Source organism: Periplaneta americana, chromosome 5, assembly GCF_040183065.1.
Source record: "Periplaneta americana isolate PAMFEO1 chromosome 5, P.americana_PAMFEO1_priV1, whole genome shotgun sequence".
In the NCBI taxonomy this organism is placed as follows: domain Eukaryota; kingdom Metazoa; phylum Arthropoda; class Insecta; order Blattodea; family Blattidae; genus Periplaneta; species Periplaneta americana.
In genome coordinates, this window is record NC_091121.1 from 38380650 (window position 1) to 38404015 (window position 23366).

The 23366-nt window shown below is 36.3% G+C and overlaps 1 protein-coding gene and 2 non-coding genes across 3 annotated transcripts in view; 1 reads left to right on the forward strand and 2 right to left on the reverse strand.

Annotated features, from left to right (window-relative positions):
• Window positions 1-23366, reverse strand: part of Brf (Brf RNA polymerase III subunit) — a 234259-nt gene that overhangs the window by 34306 nt on the left and 176587 nt on the right. The window lies entirely within an intron of this gene.
• TRNAN-GUU (transfer RNA asparagine (anticodon GUU)) lies at window positions 21830-21902 on the reverse strand. The gene has a single exon. It is a non-coding gene; the product is annotated as a tRNA-Asn (tRNA).
• On the forward strand, window positions 22063-22135 carry TRNAN-GUU (transfer RNA asparagine (anticodon GUU)). Its single transcript has one exon. It is a non-coding gene; the product is annotated as a tRNA-Asn (tRNA).

Here is a 23366-nt window from a genome sequence, read left to right on the forward strand (position 1 = left end):
TCATTCATTCTCATAATCATTTGTTCTGTTTTGTTTTTTTATTTTGTGCTAAACTGTAATTGGCTTTGTGCTGTTGTTTTGCACATTAATATTCGAAATAAATAAAATAAATTACTATTATTATTATTATTATTATTATTATTATTATTATTATTATGTCAAAGTGAAAGGGATGCGCAAATACTTTTTCACTTATTTAATTCACTAATATAAACCTAAAGAAAGCCCTATGGCCTTAATTCTGCCAGTATAAATAAATAAATTTATTATTATTATTATTATTATTATTATTATTATTATTATTATTATTATTATTAGCCTACAGTGATAGGAATGGCAACTAACAGTAACTACCGTACTTTGCCTCAAAAATACATTTATATAACGAAAGTACAATAAAAGAAAGACAATGGATTGACTAAAAAAACGATTCGAGGTCTTCACGTGAGAAATCTTGGATTAGGCCTACAAAACAATAAGGAATCAGCCATGGCCATGAAGGATTTAAACCCGTGACCATGGGTTCAACGAAAATTCAAGGTTATCTCTTATTTAACTTCCAAGTCATTTATAACTCACTGTACATGTCACAGGCGAGAGAATTATTTTGTAAACTTTGTAGGTGGAACTGCTGTATTCTGACTTTGTTGGCACGCTATCGCAATCTTTCGGCCAACATAATGTCTGCTACGAGTACTATTGGGATGGGTCAGAGCTTGGAGAATAGTTCGCACGCTCTCTTCACAATATTTATAGGACGCAAACGTTGCATTCGCCCAAACCGACGGAGGACAAACATTACTTGGCTAGTACATCAGCCACAGAAATATTCAGCTGCCATACTTAACGGTTACCTAATCTGGATAACTGCCTCTTATCACAAACTGTCAGTGGCGGCTCGTGCCTTTCTTGGATGGGTGTTCACAAAAAAATATATATTGGTAATGAACACACTGATAATTAGAGGAGCATCGTTTCAAATCGTATTATGCCCAACTTACAATTTTTTTACACGACTGACGAAAAACTGAATTACTCGTAAACCGTTCAAGTTTTCAAAACACTACACAAAACGATTTTGAAGTACTGGTTTCACAGTTTACAAATATGACGACTTGGAACCATCAGACTTCACAGCATGAAAGATAATAAATGGAAAGTAACAAATTTAATTTCGTCCACTGTGGGACTTAATACGTTTTGAAATGATGCTCCTATTATATTCTCGTATAGCTGAGTCACACGTCAGAGATAAACGAGTTCTAGTATGCATGTACCAAATCTACGCATATAAACCAAAATTGAAACCTTTAAACAAGAGTAGAGTAAAATTAATTCATAGGACTCACTTTCACTGCTGTTGTTGAAGATCTAGATTTATTTGTAAAGAAACTCCATGCGCCTTGTTTTGAGAGATGCAAACTTATCAATAACTGTAATGTTGTTAACAAGATTTTTTTTTTTTTTTTTCCACTGCCAACATAGCCAATATACTTAATCAGGCTTCTGTCATTGTGCTACGGAGGAATATTTTAATCCTCTTCTAATTTAACACCCTCACAATTTTACACACGTCCGTCTCCAAACTTTAAGTGTTACTTACTTTGCTGAACAAAAGATAACAGAATCAGCCCTCGTGCGTTTCGGTATTTTGAAAAGAAACAGTAAAGAGAGAAAAAACGAGGAAAGAGGGAGAAAGGAACAGGAATCAGGATGCCAGACCCAAGGGAGATGGAGTATCTCTCTTTCTCTGTCACTAGCACGTTAAGACCTGTGCGAGCCAAAGCTATTGTAACCATTGATTGTACCAAACCATAAAATATTCTCGCCTGAGGCTATTCCACCCTGCTACAGAAAAATTGTGCGAGCTGCTGTCAACCTGTCCAATGGAGATTTAAAGACACACGACACACGAACGGGACATTCTCTCGAGACGAAATATGTAGGAACGTCATTGCACATTGGAAAGTAATAGATGTAATAATATTAATACAGTAATACGTACGATTATTGTTGGTTTTTAAGGTGTTCACGTGCTCCTGTGATCATATAGAGGAACCGCCGCTGCAAACTGTATTACACGAGACAGGCCTATATGAAATTCCCAATTCACGACAATATCAATTTAAGCACAAATGATCACTGCAATTATGCGTTAATTGGATATAAATCTCTGCAAAAGAAATAACCAGCAAGACAAATTTCAATGTCAATGAAAGTAACAAGACATTCAATCCCGCGTGGTCAGACCTCCGGCCTGTCACGCAGACGGCCCGGGTTCGAGTCCCGGTCAGGTCTGGGGTTTTTCCATAGTGACACTTGTGGCGGACAAGGTCGCAGTTGGGGTTTGGGGTTCTCCTGCTTTTCCCCATATTACGCATGTACATAATTCCGTCACCATTTCTCCATTCCGTCATCATTCCATATCATTGCCCGACCGTCGGCTGGCGACGCACGGAGGGGGCTGGCCTAGGGACGAGAGGGGTTGCCTGCCCGAAATCTGGGTACGCAGCGAACCTTAGTGTAGTTAGCCGGTGTGGGTTTGGGAATGTGCCTAGCTTCATATGAAGCAACATTCCGAAATTAATCCTATCTCACAATAAATTTTTCACTATGATTCAATCAAAGTGTATCATACGCGTCTATTATCACTTTAATATTGCAGAACTCGCGAAATCGGATAGTATAATCTTGTATGCGGAAAAAAACTGCGTTCAACATCTGCTGAAACCAAGGGCGCATATGTAAAATATTTCATATTATCAATTTAGTTTCTACATCACACAGTAATACAAAAAAAAACGGTGGTTTCAATTCATTAAGCAAAATTGCAAAATTTTTATCAGATGACAAGTGTGATTGTGATAAACTTGATGTAGAAATGAAATTGATGATGTGAAATATTTTACATATGCGCCCTTGGTTTCAGCCGATGTTGAACGCAGTTTTTCCGCATACAATCTATGAACAAATTTCAAGTCACGCTAAAAGTAATTAATTTTATACATCAAAACAGTTTACGTTTCTGAACTTGAAGTTGCTCTGCTACAACACATACACAAAGTTGATATTTTAAACATGATATTAACAACATTATTATTATGATTTACCTACTTCCATCACTAACGAACAACATTCATGGAATGACCCAGTAGATAAAACTCTATTATTATTATTATTATTATTATTATTATTATTATTATTATTATTATTATTATTATTATCATCACCATCATCGTCGTCATCATCATCATCCATCCTCATGTAGGCTACATTTTTTGTTTATCAGAGTTCATCAAGTGCAACTCTAAACTGAGTTCCTAATCAATTGGCAAGATGTACCAGCCGCCGCAGTTTCGCTTTTGTTTACTATCATTCGGCCGGACTGCCTGCTACCTGTGTTCAACCGTTGCACGGTAAGGGAGGAGTGAAGGCTCTGCAGTTCACAGCTCGAGAGCGCTGTTCGACATCCCTGAAATATACCGATGTCACGGCCCTAGTAATGATAAAAGATTTTTTATTATGTCCAAACAAAAATGATGCCATGAAATCCAGATAAATATGTCGCGTGGTCGCATCATATGACGTTGCGTTTTGGTACTTCAGTTGCCTCTATAGTTTGTCTGTTTGTAAACAGAACAAGTGGTGCGCACATCTCTCAGACTCCCACTCGCCTTGGACGGGTAATAACCAGGGAATAGCGTCACAAATAAATAAACTAAGCCTTTAACCGCTGCGTATATTTACTACGACTTATCGTTTGCATAATATCCATATACGATCGTCTGAAGATTGTATATGATTGTAAATGGCTTCTCTTTCAAGGACGCAATGGATGAAGATATAAATAAATCATAATGTGAGAAAGACGATTGAATGCTGCACGTAATTAATTAACTCCGCAGATAATAAAATGTACCTCAGACACCAGACCACTGTATGTAAACAAACACTTCACACAAGGAGCTGGACACTACAGAGGTGACTGCCCTGTACTTCTACTGCTAAGCACACAACAACGCTACTGCTAATTGACTTCTGAAAGGCATTGAGTACCTCTAATCCTCCAGCTCCACAAGTCTTTAAGTCAACTCACACTTTTTTACTGCTTACTCTTTTACTTCAACGCAACCAAAAAATACATTAGACCTATCACATAAGTGCAATGACCAAGGATATCACCTGCCTCTGTCCTCAGCTGCTTGACACTCACCAAACATTCGTATATGCTGTGAATATTTGTGACAAGTGTTAACGTCTGCTCTTTTATTTACATAACTTGGACCAATGCCGTGTATTTGCCAACTCTGGCCTCAGATTTGTCTTTCAAAATGCTGGATCGAACCCGGGTCCTTGGTTCTACGTACCAAGTGCTCTAACCACTGAGCTACGTCGAAGTTCAATCCACAGCACCGGAACGAACTCCCCTCCTCTAGTGTTTTTCCCTTTGCGGCCTGACTCCAAGTTCCACATTTATATTGACATATATTAATTCAACTGCCATTAGGCCTATAGGCCTACAAGGAGCGCACTCAACTGAGTGACTTGATGGCCGGGATTCCACAGTAATATGCACTATGTAATATACACTCTATATGCATAGAGGGAAAAACACTAAAGAAGGGGGATTCGATCCGGTGTTGTAGATTGAACTTCGGCGTAGCTCAATGGTTAGAGCACTTGGTACGTAGAACTAAGGACCCGGGTTCGATTCCCGGCGCCGGAGCGATTTTTTTTCTCCTCTAATAATCAAGGCTCCACGGTATTTTAATGAAATTAAAACATTATCCTTTAGATAGAGGATAAACCAAAACACTACATTTGTCATAGAATGAGTTATATAAATAACACTGGTTAACAGTGATTTTGTTAAATTAAAAATTTCTGCTGTTTCTTATGTAATTTCATCTGCTGCTTCCAAAAATGAAGTCAGAATTTTTCTACCACCCATAATTTTTTTGTAGGCCTAATTTTAGAAAAAATGATTTATTTATTTATTTATTTATTTATTTTATTTTTTTTTGCTATACACAGTTCTTAACATGCTAATCGAAAGAAAATATTCCAAATATTTCATTTTATTGCTTTAACAATTTACCTATAAATTTAGATCATTCTTGCCTGTGAAGTCAGAAGTCATAAAAAATAATTATTGCTCATAAGACTGTGAGAGTTGTATTAATTCTCAGTTGAGATGGAACTTACATTCATGAAACAAGTTTCATAACCTGTTTTCCTTGTCCTAATTTTAAGTGTGGTAAAAGTATCTTCTAAAATGAAACAACTCGAATTACTGTGTAAATCAAATAAACAATTTTTGTTACATTTGTGGTTAGTTACCTTTGAAAGTACACAGGCGAATTTTTACTACGCTAGTTGAAAGAGTTTATGAATGTTTTGTGGTTGCAAAATAGATGAGGACAGGAACTGGGCCCCTGAAATCTGTTGTTCTCCATGTAATTCTATTAACTGGTTGGCTAAAAAGATCCCGTCATATGTCTTTTCCAGTTCCAATAATAGCTATGCCGGGAACCTAAGGATCATTCAATAGACTGTCACTTTCTAAGAACCACAGATCAGAAAATTACAGAGAATGGGGTGTAGTATGTCTCTCAAAATAACTTCTTGGATTCTCATCTATTTTTTCTGTCCTCAAAACCTTCGAGTAGTGAGCGACAAAAGTGAGGAGAGTTTTCACCAAACGTTTTCTGGAATTAAAAAGCTCTACCAGGAAAAACGGAGCCCAAATATTCTGTCAGGCTACTGCTGAACATTCACAAGAGATTTTTCACAAGTCAAGTATAGCCTATCTATCTATTTCACACACATTTTAGCTAAGAAAATATGATTTTAGGTAAAATGTTACAAGGTATCAATACAAGAAAAGTTTGAATTGCATTTCACATAATTACTAAAAAAAAACCCGAATGATAGAAAATGTTTGAAAACAGATTTGAAATCATCACGAAAAATGCTATAAGAATCACACATTCTTTATCTTTTAACAAAAAATATGTTTAATTTTGTTGACCAGTGTAATTAACCTGAGATTAGGCAATTAAATTAACCTACAGTCAAGTTGAACTTCGACTTTAGCTTCCACAAATACAGTCCAAGATTATTTCACCTTGATCTAAAATTAAATCTTACTGGCGGTTTTCTCAGTTCAAGATAGATGAACTCAGTTAAGCAGAAGGTAAATAATTATATATTAAAAATAAAGATAACATTCTTCCAGCAAGAATAACTGCGAGTGAAATTTATTTTAATTATTTGCAGAGAAAGGTTTGCATTAATATATGCATAAAGTTCCGCGAGTAATCACTTTTGAGTAGATACAAACCTAATCTCGTCTCAACATTTAATGTTATACTAGCCTAAGGACCAATTGTATAAAACTCGCTAACTAGAGATCAACTTTGATCTAAGATCGGAAAATGAACCAAGTTCAGACACACGTTCTGTCGTATATTTCTTTCGATCGTTCCTCACTGGTGAACACCCTCATACTGACGTACTATAGTGACATCAAAAACTTTTGTGCGAGATCGTGCGTATTTGCTTGGTTTCCGCACAAAACCAATACGCGGTAAGTGTGAAATACCACATTCAGTATTCCCAACGCAACACACATAACAATTTCCCTATTCTTACCGCTTAAGCGTCATATTCATTTTACTGCTTTAGGCCTTTAACATACTATTTTTAAAGACGTTCAATATAGTAATAATTATAAATTGGAAACTTATCACTGCAATTTCACCTAACTTGCACTGTTAATTATTGTTTTTAAATATTTGCAAAAATTAAGCAAACTCTACAACTCCACTAAAGTTACTGCATTTCGTTATGCATGTAACATTAAGGAAGCCGTTTGTTTTAAGTTCGCATTTATAGACTGGGGGGGGGGGAAGACAGACGTATATCACGGCCTGCTGGAATATAGTAAACACAGAAAACATTTTATAGGAACAATGTTGAAGATAGATATATTTGTTTTCCAAAGTTGCCGTCATTGAACAGACACCAAGATGGAGATTTCATTGCAACTAATTAGAAATTCCTCTTTCAGGTATGTAATAAACGATCTTCGCACAAAATAATGTACGATACACGAACGGTATGTTTGTTTTCATGTTCTCGGAAATTAAAAAAGCTCAACTACGTTTCGCTTTTTCAAACTTTTCCTCGAACATGAAAACGTCAACATACCGCTCTTGTAACGCATATTACTATTTCCTTACATTTTATTGCAGCCCTATCTTGTTTTTTGACTAAACCATGCAGGCACGTGCTTATAAACCGAGGTAACCGTCGGAACGCTCTCGCTGTGCTGTGTACAGTCTGTAGGGGCACAACATTCAGTTGCTGTGCGTCTGTTGCCGACGTAACATAGAGTGGTATAGTGTATTTCGAAGACATGATTGTTTTTTTCTGTGCAACAGAGAGCTTTTCTTATTGAAGCATACTTCAAGGATGGAGATGGAAACTAGAAGTATAATAGTGAAGACTGTGAAGAACAGTTTGTTTCTCGTTTTCCTGATTATGTAATCACTGAAAACTTCCGCAGAAATCTTAATAATTTGGTTAGTAAATTTAGAGGAACCGGATGCACAGAACGGAGAAGGTACGTTGGGAAAGCTACAAAACTAACAGAAGATTTAGTTGCAAATGTAAAAGAAAAAATGCAGAAGAGTCCTCGTAAGTCCTTAAATAGATTGGCTGCAGAAACGGGCATTTCTTACGGAATTCTTAAATTTATAATCTCGAGAGATTAATTTTGTTTGTTTATGTAATTATGTTAAACTTCTATTTCATATCCACATGTCGGTTTCAGGCACATAGCTTTTTCAGTTTCTCCAGACTAAGTGTTTGTGGATTTTGCTAACATAAAATAAAATGACGTGTTTTGTTGATTTCTTAATGACACACTGTATCACTGCATTTTTATTCCAATATCAGCGAAATACCTTTCTCTCATCCTATACTATCATCAGACGCACGGCCGCATGCTCTATCTGTACAGTAGCTCCCACGAATGGTGTGCATCACATGCAGGTGGACAGTATTAGGCGCATAGCCGATCGGGTCTGTACCCAGTTTAGTAGGATCCTGACCAAGCTGGGCCGTCACTTTACTTGAATAAAGCCGGTTGATGCAGACTTCTACTCTTAGGCTAGTATTCATAGTCGACACTTCATATCACCACTTTGCAAAGTGACACTTTTGACGAAAGTGGCTCTTTCATATTAGTGGTATTCATAGACGATTAAAGAAGTGCACTTTACAAAGTGTCACTTTACGCCAGCAAAGTGTCGAGTTACAATTTGGTTGGTAACAGAAGTCCCACAATGCCTTTCAAAATAAGTGAACAAATAATAACAAATTAATGTGTAACCCATAGATTATAAGGCTTATGATTTGAGTTGGGAGCGAGAACGAAAATATATGTCCATAGTTGTTTTATTTCAGTTTTTAGTTTTTGTTGCCGATAGTTTACATTATTTCAGCCAATTCAGATATATAATATTTTATTAAATAGGTAGTGATACTGCTGGTGAAATTAGGTTAGGTTTTGTACAGTACATAGCTGATCCACTGATTTACATATTTACATTACGTTTTGTACATATCTTTTTCATTGATTTATATCGTTAAGTTAGGTTTTGTATGTATCCGTTCCACTGATTTATATAGTTAGGTTAAGTTGGACTGAGTAGGTTAAGTTTTGTGTGTGTATGTGTGTGTGTGTATGTATGTATGTATGTATGTATTCATTTATATCGTTAGGTTAGGTTTTATACGTATACGTTTATCATTGATATATCGTTTTATTCCCTTTATTTTCATTTTTGTCTTTTTCGTGAATAGTGAATAGAAGTCAAAAGAATGAAATAAACACATTACTACTGCTATTATTATTATTATTATTATTATTATTATTATTATTATTATTATTTTCTCTCTCTCTCTCTTGTTTCCATTAATGCCTGCTCTTCAGGAATATTTTGAATGCCAAATTTTTCTACAATGCAAAACAAAATAGGCCTAATGGTATGAGATCTCTTTTCATGGTGAGGTTATGACTGCACATGAACTACAGACTGTATCTCAGCAGAAGCAGCCATATCAGATGTATTGCTTACTGGCATGAAAATATAATAGTAATGATTATATCAACATCAAGATAAATCTTATCTCAAAATACAGGTCTCTCAATGTTAATTTAAGATAATTACGCCTACATTAGATTGTAGTTTAATATTATGTGTTAAAAATTCGTTTCAATAATAAAAAAATAGGTTATATAGGCATATCTACGCGTACCTACATATCACTTCATCGAATTGAGGTTATAAATATACGAATGTTACTACAGAAATACCTGAACTGTAATATTATAGATATTAATGTATGGTACATATATGTAGCATAGAATTTTAATGCAGTCAATAACTGTATTATTGGAGGCACTATTATTCGTTTTTGTCAACCGGTCATCGAAAAGATGAGCAATCTCAATAACAGTTTCTTCATCAAATCGGAACCGTTTTTTTTACATTCTATATTATAAAATTCCACGGGATTGTCTTTAGACCTATCCCTAATGTAGCGCTTTCGTACATTGTCCACTAATTGTGCCAACTCTTCTGCACGTTCTAATAAATAATTCGACAACTTCCAAGACGTCCGCCATTTTTCTACAAAGTGACACTTTCGGCTGCTCAAAGTGTTATCGGAAGTACTCTTTCATCCAAAGTGTTCTTTTGCACCAAAGTGTCGACTGTGCAACGGAAAAGTGATACTTTGCGTCTTCCAAAGGACATTTTAATCGAAAGTGTCGACTATGAATACCAGCCTTAAATTCTACGGGATTACCAGTGGAACTCACATTGAACTTAGGTGAGCACATAGTAAAAGCTTGGAAAAGGCTATTCTTTCACATAATGGCTGTTTCACATGTCTATTGTGTTTTGTTACAATACATTATATAACCATGGCTTTACGGACATAATACTGTATTACTCTTTATGTCCTTCAAACGTCCAAACATTTTAAATAATCTTGTAACGAAGTAACGGTTGTTAAGTTATACATTCTGAAACATAATTTCCGTTATATGTATATTTTGGTTCATAATGCACTATCAGCACGAATTCGCTTCTAAAAATAAATGTTAGATAATCATTAATAGAAAATCCTTGGTTGAGAATGTTGAAGTCCAGCCAAGTGGTGACATTCTCGCAGCATTCAAATGATGATAATAAAACTTCGATTGCCAGTGACTTTGTGCGTCCCCGAGATCGGCAAGTATTAGAAATGTCTTTATTATAACCAGGGCTGCTGCTCAACAAGGAAGATGCGCTCGGACTGCGGAAGATTTTACAAGCAGCATTCCGGAAACAATGAGTGAAAATACTTCACATACACAACACGATCAATGGCTCCTTCACTTCAAGCATTTTAATAGTGCTCAATGAACAATAGAGCTTTCTAAAGTCAGCATGAAAATACACCCGAGTCTTAGGCTACTTGGCAGTGGACTTCAAAGAGAGTGAATCAGAGAATCAGAATATAACACGGTCATAAAATGTGTTATTCCTACACTAATAGTAAGTTCAGTGTTACCAAACTGTGTGGAATTTCACAAAATGTGTGGACTGTGGAATGTTGTGTGGAATAATTGACTGTGTGGATTTTGTGTGGAATCCTTATAGCTAGACCCACTAAATTTTAGTTAATTAAAAAATAAATGTGCATATGAAAATACCGGACCAGTTGACCCTAGAGTACACGTGGTTAGATTATTTAAACTGCGCTTAATCTGTAGGAATAGTTTGGATTTTGTCGTTTCATTTGAAGGTTTTTGATTCTTTCTTTATAGACTCTCTCCCGGGCTTTCAAAGTCCTGAGTGACACTGGACATCGCTCAACGACTCGGGCAGCTGCCTGACAATGAACTTGAGGGGGATGGTGTCGGCTTGGAGAACAAATTTTATCGCTATGGCTCATGTTGAGAAGATACGGGAGAAAGTAACAAAAAAGCTCTGTCACATGTATGGTTTTCCCTCTCTCTCTAATCTGCTCCAAGTACGACTCACAATAAATATATATTTTATTACCTAAGATTAAATGTCTTAATAGGTATGCACCGTATTTAAACAAATAATACTCAATATAAACAAATAAATAATACATATGCATTAAACATACAGAAGTTTAAACACTATAGGCCTATAAAAATTTTTGTGCAATGAAGGATAGGTCTATTTCTAAAAGTAATAACGATAATTGTAATATAATTGTAATTGTATTCTTAATATTGTAGTTGTAATCCCCTGGTAGAGGGGAAGAGAAGGCCTGATGGTCTTATCTCTACCAGACTATATAAATAAATATATATAAGTAACTAATAAATAAATAAATAAATAAATAATAAAAGTGTGAATATCGGAGGGATACTAAACCAGAGTTTGATGCAGAAAGTTAAGTAAATACGTACATACTACATGGCTAGTGCACAAAAATTTAATTCTAAAGTCATGTATGGAATCTGGTTGTTACGTGAGTGGATTTTAGTGTTGTGAGTCTGGCAACACTGCTTCACAGCGACATAAGAATGCAATTACAGGACTTAATAATAATCCGGGGCGCGACAACTCATGAAGGTCTAAAGTCGACTAGCCAACTGCTGGCCTCATGTACACATGCCTCAGCAGAGGAGAACGATCATCTAACTAGTACGAGGATAATGTATGCTCAACACAACGATCTCCCCAGCCGTTATAGCTGGTTTCGTAACGCGAGACCAGGCACGATGTCTTAGACCACGACGCTACAGCGCAGAACGTCTTTTGTCTGAAATGAGTATAAAAATCCTTTTCAATACATGTGATGATCGTCTTACAAAACCGGTCTTTTCATCGATTTTGAAAAAGCTGACAGGTTCTAATCTGTCGTTAGGCCGGTTACCCGCAATCTGAAACTTTCGCCAGTAAAAATACTTAACCATGAAAGGCCAGTGACATCGACAATTTCGAAGTGCGTTCCAGCGGTTCTTCTTCCAATGAAGACCTCAGAGCCCCAACATTAAGTCAAACAACCACCCCGATTGACGTCTGTCAGGTTTGTATCCCTTCCTTAAATTACTTGAATCAAATCGATACAGTATTTCCACAGTCTAGTATATACAGTCACGAAGCTCAATACGTAGTAAATATGCATACATTAGATAGTTGCTCACCACTAGGATCGCTAATATCGCCTCATTACAGGCAATGCAAAATAGTACCGGCACAGTCTATTGTTTCTAGTACCCTCAAAACTCAAGCTTCGTGACTGTATATAGTAGACTGTGGTATTTCTTTGAACTACTCCCTCACTTTCCATTCTACAAAATCTTTCGGGAGATGACTTTCTACGTAACCCTTTTTTAACGATGGCGCAAAGCAAGCGAATTAAAAAATTTTTGTTACACGTCCTAAACTTAATATTACGTTAGATATATTTTTGTTATAACAAATAAGAACAGGAGAATGCATCCAAATATTAATAATGACAATCATAATAAATAATCTACCTAAATAAAATATTTTAGGCATTTTTTAGAAATCTTATTTTAAACAAATTCTAAATTTATGACCCAATGACATTTTACTCTACCTAATACAATTAAAAAAAACAGATGTAACTGCATGACCAACTTCATGACATTAAAGACACATAAAGCTGATATACAATAACAAAAACAGAGCGATCCACAAGTAAACACGACGCAAAATCACTCATCCTAATGGCTATATTAATATCTCCTCAAAAATCACGTAAACATATTTTCACTTAGTTACAGAAATTTTCCTCTACGAGGATTTAAAAACGATATTATCTTCGGCGCCAAGTTTAGTGGGGAATATGAGTTCGTGCTGCCCCTCCGAAGAATTGAGTTATAAAAACAAAACAATTTCTGAACAGTTTAAATGACATTAAATTTCTTCTAGAACTATAAAAACGGTGCTACATTAATGAATAAAGAAATCCTGATATTGGCATAGGTTACACGAAAAATCGGATTTCTTTTAGAATCAACACCCATTGCCATAACTTCATTGTAGATGTATGTGTCCACCATTTTGTTCTTGTACAAGCAACATCCTCTCTTCAATGCTGTGCACAGCAGCTCTGAGTCTGTGTTCTGGAATACAGTAAAACCTCTCCTTACGGACACCCCAAGATACGGACACTCCTCATATACGGACAGATTTTTATGTCCCAACTGAAATAATATAGAAGTAATGATAAATTTAACTCTCGTTTACGGAAACTCTCAGACACGGATACGGACAGCTGTTTCACAGTCCTACAGCTTGCTTTACCTCCTGATTGCGGACGGAACTTGGATTTCAAGACATAATGTGTTACAAAAATGGAAAATTTAACTTTGAGAACTGTACATGAATTCCTTAACATGAAAGAAGACAATAAGTGTCTCGTATGCTACCACTAGCTCAGCCGGCTACCCCTTGTTAGCTGGAAGCGGGTGGATAAACAAAGTCATAAAATTTAACCTGTCTTATGGGTCCAAAGTTCCCGCGATCGTGAAATTATATTCGACACATAATAGGGTTAGTAGGATTATTCTCTTCACTTCAATCAGTTGTTCTGTTTCGAGAGACATGGTACCTGGACGTAAAAGTTAAGTTGAAAACTGTAAATTACTGTACTGCATAACTGTAGACCTAGAATAAAATTGCAAGGCACAGAACTGTATTTTCGTTTTTCGGTCTTATCTACTGTAGTTCAAATTTGCAAAGAATTTACTGTAGTATACTGTATTTAGAATTAAACTACAGTAATACCTTTCATTTAAAGCGTGAAGGGACACATAATGCATATTATAAATTTACTGTTAGATTGGGGAGCCTCCCTCCCAATTAAGGACACCTCCCAGATGCGGACAGATTGTTACGTCCCTTTGATGTCCGTAAATGAGAGATTTCACTGTATCTGCCACAGTGTGAGATGGAGTTCTTTAATTCAATCAGCTGTCACAGGTTTGCTCAAGTACACTCTTTCCTTGAGATACAATCAGAAGGAAACTCGTTGTCATGGTGAATGCAAAATGTTCCATTTCTCGTGCAATGGCCAAGTACTAGAATTTTTAAGACTGTGTAGTAAATATTATGAATTAAAGTTACTTCTTGCTTTTGAAAAAATCTACGCATATGTCCTTAAATTAGTAGCAATTAAAAACAAAGCGATCATTATTTTAAGTAAATATTCTGCAAATTATCAACGTTCATATTAATAGAGTCTTCTTTCTTTTGCAAAGTCATGATATTTCAATGTCAAAGTTCTATTTCTGACCCGGTATTTACTCCGGGATTTCCAGGACAAAAACAATACCGGGATTTCCAGGACAAAAACAATACCGGGATTTCCAACACAAAAACAAAAAGCATTCTCAATGGAACATAAAGTGTGCTTCTGGTTTATTATTCAAGAACAGAAGAGACATTATTATCCCAGCATTCAACATCGATACACCGCAACATACGCCAATTGTGGCATTAAAATTGAGAAAAACTTTTATATATATATAGAGAGAGAGAAATAACTCCTCCGGCCTTAATTAAGAATGACCACGAGGATCCGGAAATTAATAGCAATTAAACACTTATTTATTTATTTATTTATTTATTTATTTATTTATTTATTTGTCTAATGGCTAGTGCATGATATTTACTATCATTGACTGAGCGAAAAACAAGAAAGTGGTGAACAAAACTACGGATTAAGTAATTAAAAACATTCGGCCTCTGGCTTCCCAGTAGCGGTCGACTTCCTTGGAGGATTTCGGAGCAGGGCATTTTGCAAGATGTCTATCCATGTCTTCCTGTTAATGGCACAAAATGCAGGATGCTGATGGTAGGATGCCAAGACAATTGAGGTGTTTACCCAGGATGTCATGTTCAGTGTTAAGACGAAAGCTTGCAACTGCTAGTCTTCTGGGTTCAGGAGGTATATCCTTCAGTAATTTCCTACGTTGTTGCGAAATGTTTATGTCCAATTCTTGTTGGTGATTATTTTTTTGTAGTTGCTTGATGTATTGTTTTACTGAGCTAAATGACAAAGGTTTCCGTGGGTTTATTTTTGAGATTGGCACCCTTCTTAGCTAATGTGTCAGCCTATTCATTCCCATGTAGATTAAAATGTCCTGGGATCCATTGTAACACAACTGTTTTGCCATGTTCTTTTAAAGTTGCAAGTATTTTTTGACAATTATTGATTTGTTCTGTGTAGGGGTGGTCAGTTTTATTTATGGACAAAATGGCTGCTTTTGAGTCCGAGAGGATGACTTCATTTCATTACTCTTCAATGTATTTCCATCTCATGTTTCTCCGAAATCAAACTGTACTTTATTTTTAAATTTATCATTGTTCCGTATTCTCTCCGCAATCATATTGTATTTTTCATTTAACCTCTGCTTTGTTTCTGGATCCTAGTGGTCAGCCGTAGATTTCGGCCAGATGTCCCAAATTGTGGAATTTGTTGTTGTATAGAATAAAAGTTGATTCAAGGCTTAGGACAACGCTTTGCAGCAAAATGGTCTAAAATAAGGCAAAGAAAATGAGAAAACAAATAAATATAATTAATTAAATATGAATATTGTTATAAAAATAAAATATAATAATTAAGCACCATTGATTATCAATAAATTACCTTAAATTGGCAAAACTTCATTTCTCACACTAGTTTATTAAACCGTGTCGGACTGCAAAGAAAACAACTATTGCCATGTCCATATTTTATTTTATGTCGTACAGTATTATAATATTGTGAAATTCTAATTTTCCTGCCATTTTTTTCTATTGTACTATTAAAATTATAGCATGTAGCCTATAAACATGTTGTATCCTATAGGATACTTTGCGAATTTAAGGGTTAAATGAAAAATGTGCTCTTAGCGGTTAGTTAGAGAATAGTACACCGGCAGTTAGAATAAAGAAATAATTTTAATGCAGTATTTCATACTTAATTATATTAACTAAGTACTTACGTCCCACGCCATAGCTGCGTGATCTAGATTTTAGAGCGTCATGCATTGGACTAGTGTTACGGAACGAGTGCCGATTCGAATCTTTATTGGGGAAGAAATTTTCTCTCAAAGTTTCGACCATGTATGGGGCCGGTCCCCACCTAGCACCCTGATGAATTTGGAGAGCTACAGTGGGTAGCAAATTGTGTTTCGCAAGCCAACAGAAACAACTGGGGTGAGGATAATCATGCTAACCACACATTACCCCCATATTGATCACATATGATCGTTCACTTCTACTGATGTATCAGGGTGTGAGGTCAACAATCGGCTGGTAGGCCCTCCAGGGACTGTCGCGCAACGTATTTATATCTTTTTTAACACTTTACACGAGTCAACCCTAAATTCACTGATCTGTTTGCAAATGAAGTTAGTCTTTGTCATTTCTACGCTGTAAAATGGTATACGACAATATTATTTCTCTGATGTGTGAGATGTCAACAGCTGCTTTTCAATGAACACATTGTAAATGCACGAAGTCGTGCTTGTTCACAGATCACGTAACTACTTGTTTAATTTCCATTCTGCGTAAATATTTTCATGTGGTCATCGCAATGGTCACTAAGGGCCGTATTCATAAACGAGACTTTGGAGGAAGACTTCCCAAAGTCGAATTTCGTAGTAAAGTTTAACTTTGTTAAAAGTCCTATTCATAGACAATACTTCTGACAATGAGACTTTGACTATGGCTTTGGTAAGTCGAGATTTGACGATCTTGTTCTAATGTTGGCAATCAAAATCACTGCCTTCTAAACGAATTAAATTAATAGATAGTTGAAATAGAGTAGGCATTGCAACAACAACAATCAAAGCCATCTTTTGAGTCACAAATCAATGAAACAATTGAACATCGGTACATGTTAAGCAATTGTTAATAGTTCTTGCAGCTTTACATAAGAATAGGCCTAATAATATTATTCGAAGGCTTATTGTGAAACTAACGTAAGTACAAAAATTGACATTTTTAGGTCTTTACACCAATCGATAATAATTTGCTCTTCTATCTGGCCACAAAAATAGTAATTCAGTTCGAACAGTCTTGTATATAACACAATTCATAACTACAAAATATGATGGTATAGTTTATCTGAAATAGTAGTGCCTGTTAAGAATTTTGTTGTGAATAAAATATCTATTGTAGTTACGTTCGTTTCACATTAAGCCCTGAAATTATTTCATTGTAAAATAATTTTGTTGTGAAGATAAGGAAGATAAGATTCTTCCACCAATGACAGACTATGAAAGAGACATATTATCCTGCTGACAGTTGGCAGATTTACTCCCTGCATGTCTACAGAAATTACTTAAAAATTATCTGAAATCAATATGCAGAAAACATTATTATGACGACTGCATTTCCAACTGTATAACCTATCCTCTATAGAATTAAATAGTAAAAATCAATATTAAGCTATTAATCCTTACCTATAGAGTAAAATCGCGATAAAATAAATTGTATTATTTATTGGTGGAACAGATAATCCTCTTTGATTATTCATCAATGAAAGTTGAAACATGACGAGGATATTTAATACTGTCTGTTTATCAAATCTGTACCTTGATTTGAATTTATAATCTATAATAACACGCTAAGGAACACGAGCAGCTTTAATAATCTCCTAGATGTCTTCAATAGTCTCGGCAAATTCAACAATTTTCCAAATATCAGCCATTTTCCTGTTGTCCACGAACCAAAGTCAAAGTCTAGATTTTCGGCGACTTCGAAGTAAAGTCACGATTGAAGTTTACTTTCCTCAAAGTGTCGACTGTGAATAGGAAAATGGCGACTTTGTACTTTCCAAAGTCAATTTTGATCCAAAGTCTCGTCTATGAATACCGGTACGACCCTAAGATCTGCAAGTGTTTGACATTATCTGGTAAAATATATACCATACTGCTTTTATGAACTAAACTTAATAACAAAATTGAATAGGTATGTCCGTTATATTGCTTACCAAAATTACAACGGAATTTGACGGACATACCTATTCAGTTATTGCAAAAGAGCTTATTGGACTCGCATCATGTTCATGAACTTAGTAAGGTTAACGCGCCTAAATTACTTGCACAATCTCTTCAGTTGTTCAACACATTCATTTCATAACGTAATTTCTCCGAGTTCAATTTCAAATGCCAATGCCCACACCTGTGCAGTAACGATTAGCGTATCTAGCCGCGAAATCAGCTGGCCCGGGTTCGATTCCCGGTCGGGGCAAGTTACCTGGTTGAGGTTTTTCCAAAGTTTTCCCTCAACCCAGTATGAGCAAATGCTGGGTAACTTTCGGTGCTGGACCCCGGCCTCATTTCACCGGCATTATCACCTTCATCTCATTCAGACGCTAAATAACCTAGATGTTGATAAAGCGTCGTAAAATAACCTACTATAACATGCCAATATCTGTTTTGAATTCACTTTCGGGGAAAACAATGCTAACACAATACCCCACTTAAATCTAAAATAGAAAGGGGATGCCAAGGTTAAGAAGATGGTGGAGGGGGAAGTCCACGCAGTGACGCCTACAAAACGCCCCCACCACCTGACCATTCTCAATATGTTCAACCATGCTATAGTGAGGGTCACGTAAGAACAGTTCCTAAAATTGCCGTCTTGTCAGTGTTGCCAACTGTTGCCAGATATCACATGTGCAGTACATCTCATATGTCAGAGGAAGATCATTTGTTTGTATGCATTCTGAAGTCTGACTAGTGTAATATGTAGCTGGTCGGCGATGTACGCAATGGAGGGGGAAAGCAACTGACCACCCTATCCCATTATCTCCTGGCCTAGTTGCCTCATAAGTGGTGCCTTCTTGGTAACATTGCGAAGTTCAGACCTGTCTTCGGACAGTTGACTAAACAACAACATACTCCACATCTTCCTGATCCTGAGCTATGACTATTTAGTCATCAGCGAAATGAAGAGTGTAAATAAATTTATCTGAAACTAGTATAAATATACCGATGTCACGGCCCCAGTTATAACTGGACAAGTAGCAAATAGAATGACGATCCAACGTATGAAGTTCGATATGCAAGTAAATTAAAGTGAATAAATATATGTTTTTATTTTTATTTTATTAATACTGTTTACTGAATATTCTATTCACGAAATTGACTTAGCAATTATCACTCGTGGATTTATCTTTTCACTTTATTTCCTTCAAATTTCGCTCCGCGATTGTGAAATTATCGATAAGATGAAGCTCACTCCTGACATCACTTGCGATAATATCGAAATAAATGTTTATTGCATTATAAAATTATTACAATATTTTTTTGTATAAGTAGTTCATTTCATGAGAAAGTAAAATGTAAGGGAATGGAAGTGTGGGCCAAATATAAGTGATATACAAATGGATGAGAAAGCACATCTTTCAACTAAATATGACATATCAATATAAAAAAAAACAGACAATGGCTTTCTGAAGAAAGAGAACAGGGATAGAGGGGATGAGAGAGGCTCCCGAGGTTTCCACGGGAACAACGGCATATTTTTTGCACACTCTGTGGCGCCATTGGAAAAAGTTTGCAAGACGCCTCCATGAAAATCAATGTGTGGAGTCAGATCCCTTCAATAGGGCGCAAACATCTTACGATCAGAGACAGTAGCAAATTGTTATATTTTTATGTGACTGATTTGTTTCAGAACAGAATATTCAAATTTCTACTGTCGCTAAAAAATACACAGCTTTAAGCTTAAGGACACAATCAACGGACTGTCACTTTAAGGAGTTAGGTACAGCTTACGACAGTAAAATTTTGGAATTATTCAAAATTGTAACTTGTACAATAGTGAAAACTAGTAGCTAGGTGTAAAACACTATTTTCTTTAATATATCCATTTCAAACTGCATCTGTGGATCTGATCCCCAAAAAATTCCTCATTAAAGCTGACAATATGATTAAAAGCGCAGTAAAGGAAAGATTACAATTACCAGGTGACATTCCTAATAGCATGATATATACAAGTACCAAATACAAAGGATTGTCAGTGATGCGCGCTACATGGGAAGCCTATCTGAAGCAATTCAACATCAATACCAAGCTAGAAAACCTAAATGATCAGCACGTTAATGCTGTACGAGATTACGAAACTATAAGAACTCGTTGCTTGTCGGAATCGCAAGTGAGCAGAGATGAGGCTACAGGATCCGTGAAGCAATCAAGGCATCATCTTCGGCACCGTGAATTTAAAACCGGGTGTGCATACCCCCAGAAAAGAAAAGGAGTTTTATGTTTGAAGAAGTACCTGCACCCAACTCGTGGATCATCAAGCATGAAGGATTATCAAGTTCTGAGTGGAGAGAAATGTTAAAAATGATTGCGATGGTGGCACCAGTACGTTCTCTCCCTGGTCGCTCTACAGGCACAACCCACTGTAGGCGCTGCAGTGAGTATGAAACTTTACCACATGTGCTTGGGAGTTGCACACAGGGAGAAGTACTCAAAATAAAACGTCACAACATCATACGTTCTATGATCGCAGATGCACTTCGATCCAAAAATCTACACGTTTACGAGGAAGTTCATTGTATCGCTGATGGCGGGAGCAATCGTAGGATAGATATCATAGCTATAAATAGGAATAAACAGACAGCGGAAATAATTGATCCTACCATCAGATTTGAAATCTCAGCCACTCAACCATCTGAAGTGAACGAAGAGAAAAAGAAAATCTACGAGCCCACGATTTAGTACCATCAGCGAAATATAACATTGAAAAAATCACAGTTACCGGTCTCTTCTTTGGAGCGAGAGGCACCATTCCGATAGTCTTTGTAAAGTGGAGGGAAAAATACAAGCTGACGAGAGATCTTCAAGATGCCATCGTCACCACCATTATAAAATTTTCTGTGGCGATATTTCGTCAGCATCTTTATGGCGTGCATTCAATTTAAATTATACTTGGTTCTATTTTTTTTTTCTTATGTCTTAATCACTTTTGCCTGAAACCTGTTTATATAATTTTTCATTTTAAATTTTATTGTGAGCTATTCTGTGTCGAAGGGCAAACCCAAAATATTGGGTCAGACCAATAAATTAAATTTTTACAATATAAAAAAGTGTATATATATATATATTTTTTTTTTCAAAATCCAAAATGGTGGCAGTTCACTGTGATGAAGCGTTTCCCTCATAATTCAGACACTTTTCAGCTTTTTTCATGTTCTCTCTCTTTTATTTTATTTCTGAAACTCATGTTTGCAATAACATGCACTTCCAACAACATTCTTTAATAAATGATATTTTTATTTTGTATTAAAGTAATATAGCCTACTGATATTTTACCATTCTAAAAAAAATGATTTTATTTTTACATGAAAATCTATCGAAGACAGGGAAGTGATTTTGCATCATTTAATAGATATAACATGCATAAATACACACAAAAAATTTCATCACAGAATGTATAGTTTTTTAGTTATCAGAGAAACGGTTCTTGAAAATGTAGTTTACGGGAAAAGAGCGTTTTATGAAGGCTATAATTTCCTGAACCAAAAATCACGTTCTTGTGTTTACAAACAAGCAGCCATTACTAAGATAGTAAGAAATTTAATCTTCAAGCTCTTTCTCATCAGTTGGTATGAGAAATATCGTTTCCAAAAAAATAAACATTTTTAGAGTGGGCGTGGCGCTATCCACTGACAACAGGGACTGAGGTTGCAGCATTCTGCCTTTTCAATCATAACTAAGAACTATTGCAGATATTGAATAATTTCGAGGGAAAAATTGTTCCGGGGCCGGGTATCGAACCCGGGACCTTTGGTTTAACGTACCAACGCTCTACCAACTGAGCTACCCGGGAACTCTACCCGACACCGATCCAATTCCTCCCTCTATATCCACATACCTCAAAGTGGGCTGACAACCGTCAAGCAACCAACTTGGAGTGCACACTAACTCCGTGTGACTTACATTGTGGTTTTCTGTTAACGAACAGTGACGTGTATTATGCAAATCAAGATTCCCGGGTAGCTCAGTTGGTAGAGCGTTGGTACGTTAAACCAAAGGTCCCGGGTTCGATACCCGGCCCCGGAACAATTTTTCCCTCGAAATTATTCAAATCAACTTTACAGGGAGTTATGCCTGAAATCTTGATTTGCATAATACACGTCACTGTTCGTTAACAGAAAACCACAATGTAAGTCACACGGAGTTAGTGTGCACTCGAAGTTGGTTGCTTGACGGTTGTCAGCCCACTTTGAGGTATGTGGATATAGAGGAGGGATTGGATCGGTGTCGGGTAGAGTTCCCGGGTAGCTCAGTTGGTAGAGCGTTGGTACGTTAAACCAAAGGTCCCAGGTTCGATACCCGGCCCCGGAACAATTTTTCCCTCGAAATTATTCAAATCAACTTTACAGGGAGTTATACCTGAAATCTTGATTTGTATTGCAGATATTGACATTTTTTCAGTAACATATACTAGAATAATTTGAGCACTGAATAAAAAATATTTTGAAAATTCGATTTTTAAGTCGAAGGCTGTGGACCTACCTAACCCCTTAAGATCAGTAACGATGAAACAAAGATAATGACGGATAACCTCACGAAGAAATCAACGGCAATCATCCTTATTAAAACTAATCTATGCAGCGGCTGAGTGGTCTAGAATAGGAGTGCCGAAATGACGCTCCCGGCAGAGCCGCTATAGGCTGATGTTGTATATAGTTGCTGTCAAGGATGTAGCCGAATGGTTCTCACCAGAGCAGCGAGCGCGAGGGTGGGGAAGATCTGCGAAAGTGCGATATTAAAAGACTAGTCAGTTATGTATCAACAAGCGCTTTTCTTTTTTGCTCAGAAATGAATTTATGTGAGAGAAATCCAAGGAGTGTTTTCCGTTGAAGGGAAAAACGCTTATTGGAATAATAAACGTACTTCTTTGCGTCAAATAGATTAATTTACATCTTATATTTTGGAGGAGCAAACTGCTTTCGTAGAACGCGTTCTCTTCACAACAAGTTCATGAATGTTTGCTTTAATTTTCTTAGCCGTCATTAACCGAAGATAGACAAGTGTTTATCCGACATTCTGCTAGGAATATGAAACTTTGTTAATTTCATTAATAGAAATGCAGCTTCACAAATATAAGTCGTCGCGAACAATGAAAACACATTTGCAACAAAAGCACCTAACGTAGGAAATCGTTCTTGCCTGAAAACTGCGTCTTGCCTCTTTGTTCGCCTTGCTTCTTTTACGCGGAGGATGATCGTTATTAGGGTCTACGCTCTTCACTCATAATGTACTAGATTTCAGATGTTAAACGTAAAGA